The 22,519-nt window shown below is 46.1% G+C and overlaps 1 protein-coding gene and 1 pseudogene across 1 annotated transcript in view; one reads left to right on the top strand and one right to left on the bottom strand.

Annotated features, from left to right (window-relative positions):
* PSME1 (proteasome activator subunit 1) overlaps positions 1-22,519 on the top strand; it is a 185,505-nt gene that overhangs the window by 36,401 nt on the left and 126,585 nt on the right. The gene's annotated exons all lie outside the window — the stretch shown is intronic.
* Positions 14,522-21,831, bottom strand: LOC147716803 (large ribosomal subunit protein uL2-like; annotated as a pseudogene).

Genomic DNA, 22,519 nt, shown 5'->3' with positions numbered 1-22,519 from the left:
GTCCTCTTTAGTGGTAAAGACCCGAGCCAAGCCTTAATAGCTAAAGAGAGCAGCATGTTAATGCCGATATAGCCCAGCTACGAAGGGCTATAATGCTTCGGCTCGGGCCTATCACTCTGGTTGAGGGTCTTTAACAACTGGTATAACTCTCAGCATCGGGCAGTCAGGCTATAGTATATCAATCAAAGCTGTGTGTAGTAGGAATTGCCTGGCTGAGATACAACCGGTATCTCATCTCTCATATCTTGGAAAATGTGCAGTCTCCAACAGTACTTATGCATGCCTGCAGCTAAATATCAGTATTTCTCTGCCTTACCAGCGTCACCAGTCCTGTAAGAGACCATATGAGCTAAATTGAAGAGTATGCCACATTAGTGTTAGTTTGCCTTAGTGTTGCTGCTGTTTGGCTATGTCCGATAATGTGAGCATTTTTTCATAACCATGTCTGGGGGCCACCTACCTAGCAAGTGCAGCTTTGTTATCCATTGTCTCTTCTATGTAGCTAGTTTCTAATTTCCTGGGTCTCGACAATTCTCCCACTGCCCACTGGAGCCTTGCTGCCAGAGAGCAGAACGCAAATAGGGGGTTACTGATTGCCCCTTATGTCATAGGAACTGCGGGTTACACATGAATGTCTTGTGCCTTCGGTCACCTGTTATAATTTCAACAACTACTCTGTTGATGTCTTCGCATAGACTGGAAGGATCCAAAAGAAGCATACAATCAGTCTTACAAGCGGAAGATGTAGACATTATAGTGACAATAGAGGGAGAAGACCCTTATACTGTTGCTGCAGTTACCAGAACCACAACGAACTACGATGCATGACCAGGGCAGACAATATGCATCAATAGATCCTAGAATTCTGAGCTATTCAGATCACATAAAGGTGGGCTTTGGCAGGAAAACAAAACTAAGAACACAGACCCCTAACATATCAGCACCACCTCTGCATCCTAAACCATGAGAAGATCTAGTGTGTATTATGTCACCTAAATGGAGCAAGCCAATGCCACCTTAGAAGCCCAAATGCTTGATGATCAGAATAATGGGGTAACCAGTGTTACAGAGAGAAAAAGAACAATTGGAGGTGCTTGGAACGAGGTTCTGTCTTGGTTCAAGAACACTGTTGGACCAGGAGTGGTCTGGGGTAAGGGCTTAAAGAGGAGGTGGCGAATATATATTCTTGGTTGGAGTTAATAAAAACTCGACTATTATTCGGTGTAGGTCAGAGAACATTCCTCAATTCCTGTTACGAATCAAGGATTCCGTCCAAAAAAGTCTACAAACTCATTGTCCGCCTTAAGACACATCCTTATCGACAAGTCCTGAAGTCAGAGAGTTAGTCCTAAGGCCACAAAGATAATTAGCATATTACTCCAGCCCCTTTTGCCTTCAGCTTCTTTGCTAGCTGAAGGTATCCATTCAGTGAAATCTGACTGTTGTTTCTCGTGTTCTCATGTTGCTAATCTAAGTTAGTAGAGTATATCTAAGAAGGATACAGTTTTTTTTTTTACTTAAAGCCATCCATGCAACATATGTATTCCTCCTTTTATCTGTCAACTCCCATACCTCTTTCATTCCTTTTTAGGTCAAAGACTACCAGACAGCTCAGCTGTCTGGTTTATTAACGACATCTTGGGGACATTCGGAAAGCTTCCTTCGGAATGTAGTCCAACCGATGCTTACCATTGGCTTTCTGTTTTGTAACTCACATTTTCGACACCACTTTACTCAAAACCAATACATTCTACGACACTACACATTACTCTGCAGCTCTCTACCCTATGCCACTGGGCTCTATGGCACTGCTCATTATGCCACCCTGTTCTTCTCTGCGCCACTGTACGCTGCGCCACTGTACTCTACGCCACTGTACTCTACGTCACTGTTCTCTATGCCACTGTACTCTACGCCACTGTTCTCTACGCCACTCTACTCTGCACCACTGCACTCTGCCACTCCACTCTAACCACTGAACTCTATGCAGTGCGCTGTATGCCACTTTACTCAAAGCAATGCACTCTACACCAATCTACTCTGACACTATACTCTGCAACACTCTGCGCCACTGCACTCTACACCATTTTATTGTACTCCAATCTGTTCTACACTGCACCACTGTTCTCTACATCACTGCTCTCTATGTCACTCTACTCTGCACGTCTCTACTCTACTGCACATTATGCCAATGCATTTTACACCAATTTTACTATACACAACTGCACTATACGACAGTCTGCTTTGCAACACTGCGCACTCTGCCACTGAACTGTATGCCACTATACTCTGTCAATGCACTCTGTGCCACTCTACATCACTCAATTCTACGCCATTGCACTTTACTCTGCACCCCTCCATGCTACGCCACAACACTCTACAGCAATTCCCTCTAAGTCAGTCTAATCTACTCTGTACCACTGCACTCTATGGCACTCTACTGAGTGTCACAACAATCTACTCAGCCTCACTGTACTCTGAAACAGTCTACTCTATGCCACTCCCCTCCACACCTCTGTATTCCAATCTACCTAACTCCTCTCTAAACCACTGCACTCTAAGCTACTGATCTCTAAACCACTGCATTCTAAGCATTTTAATCAACACTTCACTACTGTCCTCTACGCCAAGTACTCTGCGCCAAGGCAATTGACACCACTTTACTCAAAACCAATACACTCTATGCCACTAGCATAAAGAGGGACATTTAAACAAAAATATTGGGGGTGGGGGTGGATTTATTACCCGCATGCCCCGTGCGTGAGGTGCATCATCAGAGCTGTGTGAATACTAACAGCTGTGAGCCCGTGCGTGAGGTGCATCATCAGAGCTGTGTGAATAATATCTGCGTCAGCCCGGTGCGTAAGGTGCATCATCAGAGCTGTGTGAATAATAACAGCTGTGAGCCCGTGCCTAAGGTGCATCATCAGAGCTGTGTGAATACTAACAGCTGTGAGCCCGTGCGTGAGGTGCATCATCAGAGCTGTGTGAATAATAACTGCGTCAGCCCCGTGCGTGAGGTGCATCATCAGAGCTGTGTGAATAACAACTGTGAGCCAGTGCGTGAGGTGTATCATCAGAGCTGTGTGAATAACAACTGTGAGCCCGTGCGAGAGGTGCATCATCAGAGCTGTATGAATAATAACAGCTGTGAACCCCGTGCCTAAGGTGCATCATCAGAGCTGTGTGAATAACAGCTGTGAGCAACAGCATACTCTTGTACACACACTCACTGCTCACCAATTCAAAGTTTGCTAAAAAATGTATGCAACGCATTGTCATACACAAAGCCAATAACTCAAACTTTAATGCTGCGAGACCTATTGCATTGTAAATGCTTCTCCTTAGGATAAGTGGGAAAAATGGCAGGATCTTGCACATAACTTTCAGCGTGAAAAAGCAGGCAGAAGATACTTGATTGGTTTGTTGAGCGAGTATTAAATCCCAATCAAACATAAATCAAAGGTTCCTAGCCTTGGTCACATTGACAGGATACTTCCCGGCCTCTGGAGGTCACCATATTTGGCTCCATACAGAGGGCTTCTGACCAAATTCAATGACCTCAGTCTTTTCAGTGTTGAGCTTTATAAAAATTAAGTTTACCATGACATCACTGCATTTAGACAGTTACGGAACCCAACAGCTGTGTTTTCACACTTTGCGTGACTGATACCACTAACTGGGTGTCGTCTGCATACGACACCAACATAAGACCGTGGTTTTTTATTAGTTTAGCCAGAGGTGTGACATATAAATTAAACTATGTTGGGGACAAGTCAGGGCCCTGAGGGACTCCACACGGGAGGTAGAGGTTTCCTGACTTAAGGCCATCCCAATGGATCAGCTGTTCCCTAGATGCCAAAAAGGATATTAATAGGGTTAGAGCCATATCTCTGATACCTGCTGCCTTCAGCCGCCGTAACAGTACCGTATGGTTTACGGTATCAAATGCTGCAGACCGGTCAATCAGGATGAGAACGGCTCTTCCCCCTCCATCCATCACTTTGTGGATCTCTTCTGTGGCCATGAGTCTGACTCAGTAGAGTGCCGAGATCTAAAGCCGTGTTGGGCGGTTTCCAGAATGTTTTTGCGATCTAGCTAGTCTGTCAATTCCAGATTAATAGCTTTCTCCAAGATTTTAGACGGTCATGTTTTGCCTCCCTAGGATCCAAGGTAACTTTTTAGGGCTCGTCCTTTCCTATTACGCAGTAATAGGAAACGAGCCCTAATGCAGTCAACCCATTTCTTAGTTGTTCAGAGGATTTTGGGAAGTGCACGCCGCCTCGTGCACGAGCTTGCCTGAGCCTTCTGCCCATCAGCCTGCCAGTTCTCCTCCCCTAATTATTCACTTCACTTGTGACTCCCCACATCAAAGCCTCAGCCTCCCTCTCTTGCCATTTGCTTCCTAACCAGCCTGCCTCGAGAGCCACTTTCACAGCCCTGCATTTCTCTCCCCCCCCCCCCCCCCCCTCCTCCTCCTCGTGTCCACATCAAAGCAATCACCCTCCCTCCCACAGGCTTCTGAAGCTTCCCCTGTACTTTCACTTTCACGGCCGGGTCTCGCATTTCTCCTCCCCCCCGCTTTATTTTCTTTTTGTTAGGGCTCGTCCTATTAATTCCGCAAGGAATAATAGGACGAGAGTATTGTGAGTAAACCCACAGCAATGCCAAGAGCTTGTGTAAACATGGCATGAATTACCCTGAATCACCTTCTGTGAAAGCTTCACATAGAGTCTGAACCGAGCTGGCAATCTCCAAGATTATTTGATGTTTAGCTGCAAACATCGGTATTTGTAAACTTGCTCTCTCTGTTCTTTTAACTCACCCACATATTTTCTTTTCCGTTTGATTTATATTTTGGGTGGTTAGGTTCTGTAGAGAAGAATTCTGCCAAAATACGGAAACGTCATGCTCTCAAACGTATAAAAAAAAAGGGACACTTTCACAGTCATTTCCGCACTTCACTTCTTACTACTGTGAGGCTTTCATTGCTAGCAGCAGGAATAACATATTTATTAAACATCAATTCCAAGTTTGTTTGCGGAAAAAAGTAAGAGAACGTGTTGGAAGGTTGCCTTTGTCATTTGTTATGACCGCAAACTATTACTTATATTGTGGAGGCCAAAAGGTTATTACGTGCATCATCATGATATCGCATCTTTCATCTCAGAATACGCACTGGCCCTCCAGCTTTTCTGCAAATTTAATGCTTCTGAGGCATTCATTCGCTTACAATAACCACTTTTAGAGTAAATAACGTCCAATTTCAGTCTTTGCTCTATCTGATCAGGTTATTTCATCTGGCCTCAACCTTTAGCAGGGTTTCAAACATGCTGTTTTCAGAAAGCAAAGTAGCGCAGCATACTAGTCTTTAATTGGGGTGCCTGCGCTCTTTGTACATTTTCTGAACTTCTTACGCTTGTACATTTTCTGAACTTCTTACGCTTGGATCATCAGGGTTACGTCTTGAAGTGCAGATTAATATGGGAAATCTACTAAAATGCTTGCTGATAGCCACACAAAATTACAGCTGTTTGTGTGTTTGCCTTTGCATTGCATTTTCAGGGACATCCCGCTTAAGCTAACTATGCTTCTGTGAACCGGGAAAAAGGTGGGCCGTTTATATTATGATTTTATGCCTCGCAGCAAGCATTGGCAAACCCAATAAATAGGCTGTACCGTTTTTTGCCAATCCAGACCTATTAGCTTGTTAAAGTATGCATTTCAACGTGCTTTGCCCAGGACCACACAGTTTCAGTCGTGCGAGGGAGCTGCGATTAGATCTGGGGGGTTCAAGGTTAAGTTTCCAATTTATCCCTAAATGAATCCATGCAGCGTTCCTCAGCTTGTATTTGTCCCAAGGGTATGAAAATATGTTAAAACCTACTTACATATATGGTGCCTGACAGGACTTTGTAACGGGATGTGCCTTCTGCTCCCCTGATTGCACTCGTTTTTTTCTTGCCTTCTGCTCCCCTGATTGCCCTCGTTTTCTTGCCTTCTGCTTCCCTGATTGTACTCGTTTTTTTCTTTTTTTTTCTTGCCTTCGGCTCCCCCCCTCCATCCATCCATCCCCCCACTCCATCCATTCATCCCCCCACTCCATCCATTCATCCCCCCACTCCTCCCACTCCATCCATCCATCCATCCATCATACTCCATCCATCCATCCATCCCCCACTCCATCCATCCCCCACTCCATCCATCCATCCCCCACTCCATCCATCCATCCGTCCCACTCCATCCATCCGTCCCACTCCATCCATCCATCCGTCCCACTCCATCCATCCATCCCACTCCATCCATCCATCCATCCCACTCCATCCATCCATCCATCTCCATCCATCCCACTCCATCCATTTATCCCCCCACTTCATCCATCCATCCCCCCACTCCATCCATCCCCCCACTCCATCCATCCCCCCACTCCATCCATCCATCCCACTCCATCCATCCATCCCACTCCATCCATCCATCCCACTCCATCCATCCTCCCCACTCCATCCATCCTCCCCACTCCATCCATCCATCACCCCACTTCATCCATCCATCCCCCCACTCCATCCATCCATCCCCACCACTCCATCCATCCTCCCACTCCATCCATCCTCCCACTCCATCCATCCCTGCACTCCATCCATCCATCCCCGCACTCCATCCATCCATCCATCAATTCCCCCGACTCCATCCATCCCTCCCCGCCCCCACTCCATCCCTCCTCCGCCCCCCACTCCATCCCTCCTCCGCCCCCCACTCCATCCCTCCTCCGCCCCCCACTCCATCCCTCCTCCGCCCCCACTCCATCCCTACTCCGCCCCACACTCCATCCCTCCCCCGCCCCACACTCCATCCCTCCCCCGCCCCACACTCCATCCCTTCCCCGCCCCACACACCATCCCTCGCCCACACTCCATCCCTCGCCCACACTCCATCCCTCTCCCACTCTCCATCCCTCGCCCTCTTGCCCTGTCTCTATCTCTCACCCTGCCTCTATCTCTCGCCTTCCCTCTATCTATCTTTCGCCCTCCCTCTATCTATCTATCTCCCTCACTATCCATCGCCTCACCACAGCATCACTCAGGGGCACCACAACATCACTATGCGCTACCACAGCATCACTGAACGCTACAGCATCACTCGTCGCCGCCACAACATCATTCAGAGCCACCTCATCATCAATCTGTGCAACCATTCAACAAATACTGATTCAAATATGTTCTCTCAATGTTTCAAACTTTATTACAAATGTCACAAAAAATGTTAATATTTCACTTCTGTTCTTGTATTTTCATCATAATAAAATACATTAAACATAATCTTCCAAAAAGTTATTTGCAAAAGTTTAAGCTATTGCCAATATAAATTACAATAACTTTTATTTAAGTATTAAATATTGAAAAAAAAACATCCCTTAGTTATTTTTAATTTTAATACATCTAAATCATGTAAATACAACACATATTGCATTACAAATGCTATAGGTGTCACTTTTGCAAAAGTTAACACTATTGGCATTGTAAATGAAAAGTTATTAATTTCGCTATTTTCAAAACAAAAACATAAATACTAAATTTGTCGTTTACAATACTAATACCTTTAACTTTACTAATGCGAGCCCTATTGCATTGCAAATGCTTGTTTCTATATATGCCTGATACAGGAAAGACCCTGAACTGGTGACCTTATTAAGCAGGGGAGTCAAGTGAGCACTGACCTCCTTAGGGGCGAAATGCAAGATAAAAGGGGGACATGGGTCCAGGGGGTGAGACTGTACTTCGTCTGTAATAGCAACTCTGCCCCTTGCTCTGCCGCTAAAACAGAGAAAGGTGACAGATTGTTGTGTGTAAAAGTGTCCTCCAACTGATTTTCACTGTTCCCCAAAGGGTCAGGTGATGTCTTCTAGAAATCATTATAAACTGTCTGAACTTTGTGTCGAAAAACGTGGGCAATTTTGTCCACAAAATTTTGGTCAGGTGCGAATTGGGTGTCACGTGGACATTTTGATAAGGCTGTCACAGTTTTGAAAAGCTCCTTAGAGGAGTTCTTAGCTGCCTGGGTTTTAGTAGTAAAGTATAGAGTTGGCCATTTTTTATTGCTGCCTTGTATTCCTCTAAGGTGCGGTTGGTAACCCTTTTTATGTTCAACATCTTAGTGCGTTCTCCAAATGCGCTGCTTGCGTCTGCATTTGGCTTAGATCTGTTTGAGGTCAGCTGAATACCAAGGTGAAGAAACTTTTTTCCTCTGGAAGAGCTTAGTAACTTCAGGGGCCAGCCCATTTACTGATTTCCTAAGCCAGTCTTCAAAGTTTCTGGCTGCACCAGTGGAGTCTTAAACCATCTTAGGAGCATTCCTCGCCAAGGCTAATACCCAATTTAGAGGGAACTAGCGTCCAAAGTCTGAAGGTGTCCTGGTATTAGGTATGATAAGATCCACCAGAGGTGGGGCGCTTGTCTGCAAGATAAGCTTGAATGCTGTCCGAGATACCAGTACAAATGATGCTGCTGGTTTAGATGATGGTGCGGGCCAGCAAGGGGAGCCAATGGATTTCTGATAGGATGGGTGTAATGTGATCATATTTCTTCAGGCCCTGGATACAGCCTGTAGGTTGTTAGAAATCAGGGCATTTTTGCAAAATGGGTTTGTTCTTGCACAGTGGGATATGTTTGTAAGCCAAAAATGGAGACAAATTCAACTGATATTAATAAATGTTATACTATTCTGTGTTCCCAAAGTTCTGACAATAAAAACAGTACAGCAATTGTGGCTTGGCCTATTGCCTTTGACATGATAGGATCAAACGGACAACTTATGGCACTAGTTTTTGACATTTTTGAAAATATGGGTAGCTGTGTTATTTGGCCCCATATTCCACCCAGGTAAACCCAGACATCTCTAAAAACTAGGCACCCAGGGGAGTCCAGAGAGGGCTGCTTTATGTGGATCCCACTACATTTCCTTACCCAGCATGCGCTGCAAACATCAAACCTTGGCAAAAATAAAGAATTTTCCTCACATTTCTGTGAGGGAAAGTTTAGAAATCCACAGGGATCCAGAAAATTCTGATCACTCAGCCTTCCCACATTTCTAATAAAAAAAAAACAGTACCCCAGATGTGTGGCTAGACTTATTGCCTCCAGCACAATAGGCCTTAAACCGCAACATGGTGACAAACGTGTGCTGCAAAAATGTGCCCATTGTGGAGATGTGGGCGGCTGCATTATTTGGGCACCCGTGGAAACACTACAGTTCGAAGCATATGAGCTGCAGATCACACACTATGCATTAGATCGCTATCTAGTGTTGGGCTCGGATACTTACACCTTGTTGTTGTCTTCGAAAAAGTCTTTGTAGTCACGAGATAGGTGACTCCTCCCTTGGACGATAGTGCGCATGGGCATCGACTCCATCCTTCGATAGTTTTTATCCGCCATTGGGTTCGGATGCAACTTGGTTCAAAACTTTAAATGTACGTTTTTTCGGCGCGCAAAACTTTCTTAAACTCTTCGGATTGACTTCGGACAACACTTCGACGTGCTTTTCATCGATCCGATTCCAGTCGACGCAGGCCGCTGGGCCTATCGACGCACAAGGCCTACGGCTCATGGAAAGGACGCTGTTCCAAAAATGCCCCCAATGTGGTGCGAAGTTTCCACACAGTTACCATCATAAGGTCTACAACCTGAGCCTCTCTCCAGAACACGCCGAGTCCACCTGTCCAGCCTTTGCCTCCTTTCGGTCGAAAAAGACTATTCGAGATCGTCGGGCTCGACGACATCATGGCGCAGAGATCCGCTCCAGAACCAGAGGACATCTTTAATGAAAGCCCAGATGTCCCAGAAGAAGATTCCAAAGATCTTGAAATCGTGTCAGAGGCAGATGACTCAGACGACCCCATCACTCCAGGGCAACAAATAAGTACCACTGCCCCTACCCCAACCCCAACCCCACCACCAAAACAGAAGGCACTGGTCAAGACTTCGCCTGTGGCCCCAGTCGAGACCGAAAACACACTTCAGAAGCCTCGCCTCCAAAGAAGAAAAACAAGCCTTCCGGTAGCTCAGGACTGAGCAAACTGCATATAGTAGTCCCACCGGCGCCTTCGGCACCGAAGCCAAAGGAACACTAAGCTCCGAAATCAGTTCTGACCCCTTCCACATCAAAAGATAAACCGGGCCCGAACACCTCCAGAAAAACCGGCGTTGAACATTTTTAAACCTAAAAATCACGTCTCAGCTCCGAAACCAAATCTGAAACTTTCGGAATTGAGAAACAAGCCTAAGGATTCTACTACGCCTCCTAAGGCCTAAGAGCATAAAACTCCACAACAACCCCACTCGGAACCGAAAAAATCAACCCTGAATGGGTTATCGAGGAAGAGGCTTTAAGCATTTCAGGCTTTAAGCAAGAGGTCCAGACAACTATTTTAAATCCACTTTTTGGACCGGTTGTGGACACTACTCTTGAGATAATGAAAAAAGACAGAGACTGCTAAATCCATGGGAGCATTACAGTCTCCGCAAACACTTGGCTCCTTTCTTCGCTCCTTTTACAGAGGAGTCTCCAAAAACAACGGCACAGATACCTCATCTTCCTTTAAAAACTCTACCCAAGCATCCCCTAATAGAGGATTTTTTAGAGGAAGATATAGAGCAAATAACAGGGAGAGGCCGAGGTAACAGCACTCACACCTCCCTTCTGCTACTCAGTGACTTACCTCCAGTCTCCCCAGACCATTCCAATCCGGTCGGGAGAAGATTATCACAGTTCCTACCTGTCTGGGAATCCATCACAAAAGACAAGTGGGTAAGACAAATAATCCAATATGGTTACTGCCTGGAATTTACAGCTACCCCCCCAAACATACCACCCAAACAGCGTCCAATGTTCACAGAACATCTTGCACTTTTAAAACAAGAAGTTCTTTCACTACTTCAAAAGCATGCCATAGAGCCAGTCCCCTTACTACATCAGGGAACAGGGGTTTATTCCCTGTATTTCCTAATCCCCAAGAAGGACTGATCCCTAAGGCTAATTAATACTAGACCTCCGACCCCTCAAACTGTATATACATTCAGATCATTTTCACATGATCACCCTCCAACAATAGGACTTCCTTGCCACACTAGATCTCAAGGACGCCTACTTCCACATTTCCAAACATCCTGCTCACAGGAAATATCTAAGGTTCCAAAGTCCTTCCATTCGGAGTCACCACCGCTCCCAGAGTATTTACCAAATGCCTTGCAGTGGTAGCAGCACACTTAAGGAGACAACAAATCCATGTCTTCCCATATCTGGACAACTGGCTGATAAAAGCCAAGTCAATGAACCAGTGTGTTCAACACACTCAACAAACCATCTAAACACTGCACAACTTGGGGTTCACAATCAACTATACCAAGTCGTACCTCCAACCCTCTCATGTACATCAATACCTAGGAGCCACAATACATACTTCCACGGCTCTAGCATATCCCAGTCTAGCCAGTATACAAGCTCTCATCAGCAAATTTCAAATATAACACACTCTTCCAGTCAGTTTTCATGCAACTCATAGGCATGATGGCATTCTGCATATTCATTGTACCTTATGCAAGACTTCAAATGCGTCCCTTACAGGAATGTCTGGCACATCAGTGGAACCAAGCTCAAGGACAACTCTTAAATCTGGTGTTGGTAGACAGCCGTACACATCTCTCTCTGCAATGGTGGAACACAAAAAACGTATCCAAAGGGCGGCAGTTCCTCGAGCCTCTTCCACAGATAGTACTAACGACAGACACATCACTCACAGGATGGTGAGCACATCTCCTCAATCACCCAACTCAAGGGAAATGGACCACTCAACAAAAAGTGCTCCATATCAATCACCTAGAACTGCTAGCAATATTCCTAGCTCTAAAATCATTCCAACTTCATATACAAAACAAAGCTACCCTGATCCGGACGGACAACATGGCAGCCATGTATTGCATACAAAAACAAGGAAGCACACATTCTCTGCAGTTGTCACAACTCGCGCAGAATATTTGGAGGAGGGTTATTCCGCGAAACCTATATCTGCTTGCGGAACACCTTCCAGGAGTTCACAATCCGATTGCGGATCTGTTAAGTAGACAAACACAACAGATTCACGAAAGGGAGCTACATCCACAAGTTCTTCCACCATTTTTCCAAATGTGGGGACAACCAGACATAGACCTGTTTGCCACACACAAAAACGCAAAATGCCCAACCTTCGCTGCCAGGTTTCCACACCCACAGTCCAAGGGCAATGCGATATGGATGAACTGGTCAGGCAGATATGCGTACGCTTTTCCGCCACTCACACTGATTCCACTAGTGGTATGCAATCTCCGACAATAGTCTCTAAAAATGATACTAGTGGCACTTGGGATTGTGATGGCGACCTGAGAGGATTCCCTTGCGAACTGAGGATCGGCTTTAGGGAATTGCTCCGGAGACATAGAAATTTTTAAATGGTGAAAAGTCCTCACTCCGGCGCTCATTGATGGAGGCGATAACGAGAGAGTGACCTTGGAGGGATTATGATATCCCAATATTGAGACTGCGGATGTAGAATTTTGTTTGTCCTTAAAGTCCTGATGAGGCCTAAAATGATGAAAGGCTGAAACGCGTCTACACAGTTGTTTTGAAGGCACCATTGCAAAAAATCTCTTTTGATTTGGAATACAAAACAATGAATTGTAAGGAGTGCTAAAAGGAGAGAGGTTAAAATTATTATACCTTGGACGCTCCTATTTTGTATTGGTGACCTGGAAATAAGGAATGTTTAAGTCTGGTTGTATTTTGTGTATATATGTATGAGTTGTGTATATATTTATGTTAAAAGTGAGATACAACTAATCAAATGAAATGAAAAAAATGGTTTAATTGAAGAAATATTTAAACCATATAAGGGGATATTATTTGTTTTGAAAGGCCGCTTGGTTGGAGAAACCCAAAAAGAATTCCATGATTGATTGCTAAGAAAAATAATTTGATCAAAGAATGGACAATTAATGGTATCCGTTCTGAAAATAAGATGGACATGTAAGGATTTTGTAGGCTTCACTTTTCTTCGATTGTAGTGGCTCCCACATGGGCACGCGAAGCATGGTTCACAACACTGTTGGAACTCTCAGTAGTGCCACACCAAAGACTACAACTCTCCCCATCACTACTGACGCAGAACCATGGAGAGATAAGACACCCTGATCCAACACAATTGAACCTGTCAATCTGGCTCCTGAAGTCCTAGAGTTCGGTTACCTTAACCGTCCACCAGACTGTATGAATATCATTATAGCGCGGAGATACCCCTTCGGGGGTCTAGTCTGGCGCTTTATAAGAATATAAAATAAATAAATAAATAAATAAAGAAGCCAGGCGGCCTACCACCAGAGCTTGCTATGCAGCAAAATGGAAGAGATTTGCAATTACTGCAATAACAATCATATCAATCCACTGGATGCCTCCATCCAGAACATCATTTGCTATTTACTACACCTGCAAAGATGTAATTTAGTATACTCATCCATATGTCTGCATTTAGCAGCACTTGCCACTTACTTACAAAACAGACAACACTTGTCACTTTTTAGAGTACCAGCTTTTATGGAGGGCCTTAAAAGAATCATCCCTCCTAGATTGCCACCTTCTCCAGTATGGAATCTCAACATTGTACTTACTAGGCTCATGAGACCCCTATTTGAACTTCTACACAAATGTGAACTTAAGTTACTCACATGGAAAGTAGCTTTCTTTATTGCAATAACCTCTCTCAGAAGGGTAAGTGAGATCCAGGCTTTAACCATACAACAGCCCTTCCTACAAATGCATCGTAAAAAGGTAGTTCTCAGGACAAATCCAAAATTCCTTCCTAAAATCATCTCTGCTTTTCACCTTAATCAATCAGTGGAGCTAATGGTGTTTTTCCAAAGCCCAGAATCTGTAGCAGAGAGTGCTCCTCACACCCTAGAAGTCAAAAGAGCCCTGCTTTATTACATTGATGGGACTAAATCTTTTCGCAAAGCAAAACCATTTTTTGTAGCTTTCTCACCACCTCACAAAGGTAATCCCATCTCCAAAGCTGGTATTGCAAGGTGGATCGTTAAATGCATCCAAATATGCTACCAAAAGGCTAAACGCACATTAACAATTCCTCCTAGAGCGCATTCCACAGGCAAACTATGGGCCTCTATGGCTTTCTTAGGGAACATTCCCCTAGAAGACATTTGTAAGGCAGCAACATCGTCTACAGCACACACTTCACTAAACACTAAGTGTTGACGTGCAAGCCAAACAACAAGCTTCTGTAGGCCAAGCTGTTCTTAAAACTCTCTTTCAAACTACTACAACCGATACAGGTGACCACCGCTAAAGGAGATACTGCTATACAGTCTATGCATGGTGTGTGATCTGCAGCTCATATGCCTAGAACGGAAAATGCTACTTACCAGTATGCATCTGTTCTTGGCATGTAGAGCTGCAGATTCTCTTTTTTTGTTAAATGGTTCATTTTTTTGCAAAACAGACTGTAGCTTAGTTTTCCTTTTCCTGCACTGTCTTTGTACCACGCAGTCTGCCAGCACGACGAGCAGCAATAAGACCAACTTTGCGTCCAGCTGGGGCATCTCTCCTGATGGTTGCAGGCTTACCAATATATATAATTTCTTTATTCGGCTTTGCACAAAAGAAAACCATAAAAGCAACATATTACATATTTAAACGAGTGAACATGTTATAAAATGTAATAAAATTCATACAAAGACAAATTGATGTATTTTAAAACAGAGTGTCAGATTATTTCATTTCTTCATCTCAGGCTAGGTCCGGGATACAATTTACAGATTTTTCCTGTGCTTCATAACACATTTCAGAAAATGAAGGACAAGGTAACAGACAAGTTCAGATTCCAGCATTTGGAGACGTAGCATTGCGGGACAACACTAATCCCCAACACCTTAGTAGTGGTAGTAACCAGATTTTCCTGTGAGGATGATGGAACTTACAGAACAGTATTGTATGTATATTGGACTGTATAGATTCCTCGTAACAGGGACAGGGAAGGGGAATTAGGTCCCATCTGTTACTCTCAGGGAATGCTACTAATCTATAAAAAAGATCCAATCTAAATCTTGTCATCAACATTCTCTCGTGTGTGCTAGTCTGTAATGTTAGGTACGGCTGAATAGAATGTGTAGCCTGAATCAGATTCGCATGAATGACCGAGAGTTTTGTCGACTCAGAAGTCAACCTCAAGGACTCTAGATGTCTGAGGGCCAGTTGTTTCAGGACTCCCTTTGGAAGGTCAATAATAGCTTCAGGTTGGAAATAGTACTTCTCGATACCAAGGTCTTTAAAGAAGTTTCCGATGTAGCGAAGCCACTTTACTTTTGAGGATTGATCAAGAGCCATTGTGTCTACCACGATTGCCTGTGTCAGCGCATTTTTGTCTGAAGTCCAAATGCGCCGCCATAGCATCAATGGTTGGATCTTTAGCAAATCCTCTAGGTAAGGAATTCCGAGTTCCAGATGGGATGCATAAATTGAAGTGCATCTCGGAGTAGCTAAGAGGAATCTGAGGAAGGTGTTTTCTGCTACCTGAAGGGCGCTAACATCTACTTGTCCCCAGACTCCCGCTCCGTACAGGGCAATAGCCTGACACTTGGCACTATAAATTTTTAAAAGCTCCACTGGTGCCCTCTTCCCCAATCTCTGGGAGAAACTCATCAGGGCCGCCATGGATCTTTTAAACAGGTGGCACCTTGCCTCTACTGCTGGCCTCCAAGTCAGCCTTTCATCGATCATGATTCCTAGATACGGATACTGGGCGGTTACCTCGAGTTTTTGGTTGTCTAGATAGATGTCCTTTGCTCGTTTTTTCCCTCTACCTGCTATCATGACAAACGTTTTTTTGACGTTCACGTGTAGGTCCAGTCCACCCATGAAGTCCGTGTATCTATTCAGGGATTTCTGTAATTCTCGCGGAGTGCGCGCCAGGATGACAGCGTCATCTACATAAAGCAGAGCGGGAATCAGGCGCTGTTTTACCCGTGGGAGATCCTGGCCCCCCCTCAACATCTCTAACTCCAGGCCATTAGTGTACAGTGAGAAGAGAAAGGGGGCCAGGACACAGCTCTGCCTGATTCCACGCTCCACTCCAAAAGACGCCGTCATCTCTCCATTTACACCAAAGCGCACCCTCGCCGATGCTTTAGAATAGAGCTCCCTCAAAAAATCTAGGAGAGGGGGGGTCCACTCCCATTTGTCTTAAAACCGTCCAGAGTTTCGCGTGCGAGACGCAATCAAAAGCGGCGGACAGGTCTACATAGACCATATAAACCGTGTCCTTCTTTGCCTGTGTATATTTCCCCAATAACAGGCTGAGATTAAGGGCCTGCTCTACCATTCCAAACCCCTCTCGAAATCCGAACTGGAGGTCGGAAATAATGCCTCCCTCCTCCGCCCATTGCTGGAGTCGCTCAAGTATTACTCTACCGACAACCTTACCCAGAGAGTCCAGCAATGAGATGGGGCGGTAGCATTTCACGTCCTGACTGTCCCCTTTTTTGAAGATGGGGACCATGATGGAGTCGGTCCAGGATTTTATCAGTCCTACATTTGCAGCTGCTGTACACACTCTAGTAAGAATGGGGGCCCAGAGTTCCAAATTGTGTTTAAAGAGATCCACTGGGACTCCGCCTGGAGCTTTCCCATTTTTACTTGTTTCCAGTGCCACTAGTAGGTCGGGGATGTCGAAGTGCAGGGGTATTGGATATTCGACTGTTGGGTGTGTGTTTTCTGTCCCAGCTGCTGTTGCAGTATTTTTAAAGATTTTAGAAAAGTGGCACACCCATGTATCTTCGTCTATGGCCACTTCTATCTTGGGACGGTTATTATCTGTTAAGTAAGGCGATCTGACGGTTCGCCAGAAAGCCTCGCTATTTTTAACCACATGGCTGCTAGGCGTTTTCCCGTCCTGTGCTGCAGGATGAAAATTACCATTATTCATGACGAGCTGGCCTTGTCATCCGCGCGCGGCAGGTAAGCGCCATGACGAGCCCAGCTCGTCATTAGCCTCGAAGGGGTTAAAGAGGGCACTCATGTGCAGGTCATCCCAGAGTTTCTGTTTCAATTCATGGATTCTTTGTTTGCGTTCCTTAGCGTAGTGCTGCCTAAGACGTTGGATCTGCCCCAAGTCTCTAGGTGTTTTATGCAGGGCCAGCTTTAAGTTAGTTAGGGCCACGGTACAACTATGATTAAACCACCCTTTACTAATTGGGTTCGCGGTCCTTGGTTTCATGGTGATTTTCTCTAATATTTGAGTAAAATTATTTAGGACTTCTTCGTCAGTTTCTGATAGATCCCGACATTTAATAATATTTGGGTATGCCACATTTACCAGTTTTTTTTGTAATTTCAGTTGGATTTATTTTTCCCCATTTTAATGTATATCCGTTTTGTTTACCTAACTCCAATTTATTCTAGGCAAGAGTTTTCGCTATAGCTGTGTTTCGGGGCTTGGATTCAGTCAAGTGAAGATCCATCCTCAGGGCGGAATGATCACTGAGTGTATTAGCCATAACCGGAAAGGATCTAGCTGTGTGTCGCAGTCCAGACCACAGGAGAATGTAATCGACTGTCGTTTGGTGTCCCCTACCCACATATGTCGGTTGAATGGAGTTTCGGCCTAAGCTTGGGGTATTGGCTATTACAAGATCCAGGTCAGATAGCAGGTTGTTCATTGCAGTCCCCACCTTGGTATGGGCAAAATGCATAAGTGGAACGTCGTGTTCATCCGTTATCGCGCAACAATTTATTTCAGCTTGTGGGCATGGGTGGAGATTGAAGTCCCCTCCCCATAAAATATGAATTGCCCCTTGTCCTAGCTTCGACTGGTGAAACTGAGTTAATCTCTTGTATATTAGACAAAAGGATCAGGAATTGACCATCCACTAAGTTATTGTAGACATTAATCAAGAGGATGGTCTCCTTGTTCATCGGAGAGAGCGAGAGTAATTGAAAATTTGGGTCAGAGTCGACTATGGACACTCTTAGGTGGTTCACGGTGTTTGCAATGTACGTGGTAAGCCCTCCCTTAGGTCTACCTACACTGCTGCACAGGGCTGGGATAGAGTATGTTTTATAGCCCAGGAGGTGAAGCTCTGTCGTGGACCATGTCTCTTGGAGGCAGATTATTTTACCTGGCTCCAGGAAGTGCATGGCGGTCCCATCCTCGATATTATGACGTAAACCCGCGATGTTCCAAAAGAGGATAGGTATGGGCTATGGCTCTAAATTAGTCACTTCAGGTTCGTTTGCTGGAAAAAAGTGTTTTGATTTTAGGCAATAACTGGGGTAAGTTAAAATTAATGGGTTCGATCTCCGTTAATGGTCAGTCGACCATTTCGAGGCCGCTAAATCTGTTTCTCGTCGGGATGCTGAACCAGGGATCCCAGCGAGGTGGCTCTCTACTAGCCGTTCTCACCGTGTGTGGACCCCAGGCATCCCATCCTCCTCCCTGATAACGCGGACCCACTGTGTGCTAGGAGTTATCATAGTCGTGGTGACGAGGGCCCCTATTTGCCTTATATTGCCATATTCAAGGTGACGGGGGGCTGCTACTGCCCAGGGGGTGCCATGATCTTAAAAAGGACCGTTACGTTGTCTAGAGGGGTAGAAAAAGGAGAGTGATTTGGTACCTATACTTCCATTTACACTCATGTGGTCCCAAGAGCAAATATAGTCTACTACTCGGGGATCTTCGAAGGTAATCACAATGCAGTCTCTCGGAATTGTTTTTCTGCCATGTCCCACCCATGGGGTCCTACGTACCGTCAGAATCCTACCTTGCCGAGTTGGTGGAATGGGGCGATTGATATTTAGCCAGTGTTGGGCCTTATTTTTCAGAGACCACATAGGTTCTGCATTGTGGTCCACTAGCTCGGGGACACCTGTCATTACCACTACAAAAGGACATGCTTCTGGTGGCATATCGGCAGGAAATCTAACTTCAGTGGGTCCCCTAAGGCCATCTCTGTTGGATACTGGGGCAGAGGTTTTCGGGGCAGGGGTTTTCGGGGTCGGGGTTTTAGAGTCTGGAGTTTGAGTCGCCGGAGTTTTAGATACTGCTTTTTTTATGCCGCTGTCTTAGGTGCAGGTGTTATTATTGACTGGGCATTTCCCTGTGAAAGAGTTATGGCGACATTGTTAGATGGATTCACTGTGCTCTTATTATTCAGTGTTGCCGGAAATGTTAATTTAGCAGTTACATCTGGGGGTAAAGGTACATTCTTTTGGGAGGTTACAGGCTTGGGAAGGGTATTTGCAGGCTTGGGGAGGGTATGTTTATTCTGTTTGTTTCCCCCCATTTTTTGAGCACCTGGCACTTGTTTAAATTGTGGAAGGTTAGTAAGCTTGGATAGCTGAATCTCTAGCTGCGCTAACTTTGCTTCTACTGGATCAAGAAAGGATTTTAGTAAGTCTGCGATCTTATTTAGCAGCTGAGAGTTATTGCTATCAGTTGATTCCTTACTACAGGATAGAAGAATAGGGGATTCCAAATTAATGGGGGCAGGAGTGTCATGTGCGGGGTGATGAATAATCGCAGAAACTACTAGCTGTTCTGCTCTAAGGGGTGGCTTCTCTAACATACTAGGCATATCGCCGATCTCATTGAGGATGGAATTTTTCGGACCGTTCTTTCTTTTCCTTATTGCGCCCTCCCTCCTCCCTCTTGCTTGCCTTTTTTCATCTGACGTAATTTGGGGTGAGATTTGAGGTATTAGCTCTGGTGTTCTTTCTAGGTCTGAACTTAACTGAGAATCAGAGAGCTGGGAGGCCGACAGGTCCACATTGTTTGGCAGGCTACGCCTGCCCTCGCAAAGGGACCTCTGCCCTGCATTATTATCTGGTACGGGAGTTCTAGCGTCAGCCAAGTTACCCATTGAGGATCTCTTGGCGAACGCCAAGTCCAAGGACACCCTTTCTTCCATCAAAGAGATACTTTGATCAATGAATGAGTTTGCCTTGGTAATGAAATCGTCCATTGGGCCTAACAGCTTACCCACACTCCCTGGTGCCTTGGTTTTGTTTCCTCTAGTTAACACCATTTTTCCTGTTAGACAAATACAGGGGAAAAACTTCTAACATAAATGTAAAATCAACGAGACAGAGTATTTCGAGGGTCGCAGGTGGAGAGTCAGTTTCAAAGTGGATTGCAGGAGGTGGGAGTTAGAGAGGTGGCCCAGTCCAGTCTCTCACGTCCTCGAACGGCCTCAAACGGCCCGCCCTTTGCCCGGGCTTCGCTCCGCGCTTAGCCCCGCGCGCGTCCCGCGTACGCGTCACTGCTGACTGTATATATCGGGAGGTGGGCGGGAAGAGGACCAGCTGTGGCGTATCTCCTGGCGCAGCGCCCGCTGGTCCTCGCAGTCCCGCAGGGGTGGAGCGTGTCTGCAGGGCTCCTCTCGTGATCAGGGAGTCCGGTGGTAACCTCGAGCGGCTCCCCCTGAAGCGGGGGCCGCGTGGAGTTGGCAGATGACAGCTGGGGCAAAGGTGGGCTGTAAACACGCAGTAAATCGCGTCGTTCCTCTTTGGGTAGCAGTAGACAGATTGCACAGAGCACCCGAGCCCTCCGCACTTTAGTCCAGGCGGAAGGGGGGCGGGAAGAGGACCAGCTGTGGCGAATCTCCTGGCGCAGCGCCCGCTGGTCCTCGCAGTCCTGCAGGGGTGGAGCGTGTCTGCAGGGCTCCTCTTGTGATCACGGAGTCCGGTGGTAACCTCGAGCGGCTCCCGCAAAGCGGGGGCCGCCAGGAGTAAGCAGATGACAGCTGGGGCAAAGGTAGGCTGTAAACACGCAGTAAATCGCGTCGTTCCTCTTTGGGTAGCAGTAGACAGATTGCACAGAGCACCCGAGCACTCCGCACTTTAGTCCAGGCGGGAGGGAGGCGGGAAGAGGACCAGCTGTGGCGAATCTCCTGGCGCAGCGCCCGCTGGTCCTCGCAGTCCCTCAGGGGTGGAGCATGTCTGCAGGGCTCCTCTCGTGATCAGGGAGTCCGGTGGTAACCTCGAGCGGCTCCCGCGAAGCGGGGGCCGCGAAGAGTAGGCAGATGACAGCTGGGGCAAAGGTGGGCTGTAAACACGCAGTAAATCGCGTCGTTCCTCTTTGGGTAGCAGTAGACCGATTGCTTACCAATATGTTGATGGTTACCACCTCCAAAGGGATATTCAACAGGGTTCATAGCCACACCACGGACACGTGGCCAGCAGTTTTGCTTAGCCTTTTATTTATGGTAAGCACGACCTGCCTTTAGGATTGTTTTTTCAATTCTACCACCACCAGCAACAATACCAACAATAGCTCTGTTTGCAGAGGAGACAACCTTCTTAGAACCTGAAGGTAGCATAACCCGTGTTTTCTTAGTTTCAGGATTGTGAGAGATTACGGTAGCATAGTTTCCGGAAGCACGGGCCAGCTTGCCTCGATCGCATGGCTTCTCTTCAACACAGCATATGATGGTACCTTCAGGCATGGTTTCAACGGGGAGGACATTGCCAATATTCAAATGGGCTTTCTTGCCACAGTTGACAAACTGCCCCGTGAGAATACCCTCAGCAGCAACAAATAGTTTGGTCCTTTTCTTGAAGCGGTAAGGATGTCGGAATGCCACCAGGATCGTGCACAATATCCTTTACATTGCCCTTGATGTAGCCATGTCTCTCCACGAAATCCACACCCCTGAGCTTGGCTGGGCCCTGCCTGTGTTTCACATGAGCCTTGAAGACGGACCCCGCGCCTTTTCGCTGACCCCTGATCACTCACCCCATGGTGCTAAGAGATTCAAGACGGATTTCGCAGCAACCTCATCTGCCAGATTCACCCATGCCCACCCACCTCCCCGGGACCTGTATCTCTTCCAGTTTTATCTTATTTAGATATAAACACATGGACATCTCTTTCTTTTCTACTAACTCCATCATTTCCCATCATGGCAAAAAACAATCTACGGATGGAGTCGATGTCCATGCGCACTATCGTCCAAGGGAGGAGTCACCTATCTCGTGACTACAAAAACGTCTTCCAAGACAACATGGTCCAAGTATCCGAGTCCAACACCAGATGGCGATCTAATCCAGTGTGTGAATCTGCAGCTCTACATGCCAAGAACAGATGCATACTGGTAAGTAGCATTTTCCTTTCTGAACCCTATACACTTCGGGGATTCCAGGGCGGTGTGACTTGTATATATCCCACTAGGTTTTCTTTCCCTGAATGCCCTACAAACGTCATCTAAAATTGTACCTGTTCCTAACATTTGAATGGACGCGTCTACCACGTTGTAAAAGTACTCGTCCCACTGAAGAGCTCTAAGAGGGTCCTCCTCCCAAGTGTCACCCTGATAGGCATCCTCCTGGAAGGACTCCATTATGCCACACAGGTAAGTGGGTAAGTAAGAGAGGGGATGTACCTCCGGATAAGGGGGGCTGGGTGTCAGCCTGCACTTGATGTGGACAG

This window comes from Lissotriton vulgaris, chromosome 5 (genome assembly GCF_964263255.1).
Source record: "Lissotriton vulgaris chromosome 5, aLisVul1.2, whole genome shotgun sequence".
Classification (NCBI taxonomy): domain Eukaryota; kingdom Metazoa; phylum Chordata; class Amphibia; order Caudata; family Salamandridae; genus Lissotriton; species Lissotriton vulgaris.
This window is presented reverse-complemented; position numbering and strand designations above follow the sequence as displayed.